The sequence below is a fragment of the Octodon degus genome, unplaced genomic scaffold (assembly GCF_000260255.1).
Source record: "Octodon degus isolate 3935 unplaced genomic scaffold, OctDeg1.0 scaffold00013, whole genome shotgun sequence".
Classification (NCBI taxonomy): domain Eukaryota; kingdom Metazoa; phylum Chordata; class Mammalia; order Rodentia; family Octodontidae; genus Octodon; species Octodon degus.
Window position 1 is genome coordinate 3023741 of NW_004524589.1, and position 2090 is coordinate 3025830.

The 2090-nt window shown below is 46.7% G+C and overlaps 1 pseudogene; it reads right to left on the reverse strand.

Annotated features, from left to right (window-relative positions):
- Window positions 1-754: 754 nt before the first annotated feature.
- LOC101574311 lies at window positions 755-2070 on the reverse strand (annotated as a pseudogene).
- Window positions 2071-2090: the final 20 nt, after the last annotated feature.

A 2090-nucleotide genomic window follows, 5' to 3' on the forward strand; every position in this document is an offset into this window, starting at 1 on the left:
TATCTATATCTATATCTATGTTTGTTTGTTTTTGGCTAAGTTTGCTTCACTGGCTTTTGAGGACTTTAAGGAAAAAAAATGAGATAAAAGAAAGGGACAGGAAAAGTCTCATATAAACAAAACAAACAAAAGGAAAAGTTTATCTGAACTGAAAGTGCTAAGTATTAGAGTGTGTTGGAGTATTACAATTCTGTTTTTTTAACCAGCATTGTGGAATTTCCCTTACAAATGATTTTAAATAGAAACTTAAACATATATGTTTTATATAATTTATAATTAAAAACAAATATCAAAACTGTATCTATTAAATATTCTACTGTCCAAGTATATCTATTAAATATTCTACTGTCCAAACATATTCTACTTTTAGTTCTAAGAGTTTAGAGGCAATTGAGAGTAATTTTTATTTTTATTTTAGCGACATGTGTAAATTTCATTAATGTGTCTGAAATTTATTATTACTATTGTGTCCAAATTTTTAATATTTTGTATAAATGTTTCTGAAAATTACTTTAATTATGCTTATTGTTTATTCACAAGTTTTAATTCATGTGTTTTTTATTTTTATTAATGTGTTTGAAAAATATCTTAAAAGCTATTTTTATTAATGTGCTATTTTAATTAATGTGTCTGAAAATTTTTTATTTAATTCTTTTAATGCTTCAATACAGGAACTTTAATAGGTACATTCTGTAATGGTAAATAGTGCATGTGAGGGGAAAGTTAAGGAAGAGTAGCCAGCTGCTCGGCCTACTCAGTATTCTTCCCCTTCGTCAGCCTCTGCTTCCACGGAATCCGCGCCCACCTCCTCATAATGCTTCTCCAGCGCTGCCAGATCCTCCCTAGCCTCAGAGAACTCCCCTTCCTCCATGCCTTCTCCCACGGACCAGTGCACAAAGGCCCGCTTGGCGTATGAGATCGAACTTGTGGTCCAGGCCGGCCCGGGCCTCAGCGATGGCGGTGGTGTTGCTCCGCGTGCGCACGGCCTGCTGCACCTTGGCCAGGTCTCCCCCTGGGACCACGGTCGGGGCTGGCAGTTAATGCCCACGTTGAATCCAGTCGGGCACCAGTCCACAAACTGGATGGTGCACTTGGTCTTGATGGTGGCAATAGGCAGTGCTGACGTCTTCGGGAACCACGTCTCCCCTGTGCAACATGCAGCAGGCCATGTACTTGGCCATGGCGAGAGTCACACTTGACCATCTGATTGGCTGGCTCAAAGCAAGCGTTGGTGATCTCGGCCACGGACAGCTGCTCATGGTAGGCCTTCTCGGCAGAGATGACCGGGGCGTAGGTGGCCAGGGGGAAGTGGATGCGGGGCTATGGCAACTGATTGGTCTGGAACTCTGTGAAGTCCACACTCAGGGCCCTGTCGAAGCTCAGGGAGGCCGTGATGGAGGACATGATCCGCCCGATCAGACGACTGAGGTTGGTTTAGGTGGGGTGCTCGATGTCCAGGTTGCTTCGACAGATGTCATAGATGGCTTCGTTGTTCACTATGAAGGCACAGTCCGAGTGTTCCAAGGTCGTGTGCGTGGTCAGGATGGAGTTGTAGGGTTACACGACAGTTATGGATACCTGGGGGGCTGGGTAAATGCCAAATTCCAGCTTGGACTTCTTGGCGGAGTCCACCGAGAGCCCTCCATGAGCAGAGCCGCGAACCCAGAGCCAGTGCTGCCTCCAAAGCTGTGGAAGATGCGGAAGCCCTGCAGGCCTGTGCACACATCCCCCAGCTTGCGGATGCGGGATCCAGGACCAGGTCCACGATCTCCTTGCCAATGGTGTGATGGCCTCTGGCATCATTACTAGCTGCATCTTCCTTCCCTGTGATCAGCTGCTCCGGGTGGAAGAGCTGCCGGTAGGTCCCTGTGCGCACTCCATCTACCACTGTGGGCTCCAGGTCCACAAGCACTGCTCTGGGCATGTGCTTGCCAGCCGAGTGTCACTGAAGAACGTGGCGAACCAGTCATCCGTGCCACCAATGGTTTTGTCACTAGGCATCTGACCATCAGGATAGATTCCATGTGCAAGGCAGTACAGTTTCCAGCAGGCACTGCAGATCTGGACACCTGCCTGCCTCACCGTGGAGA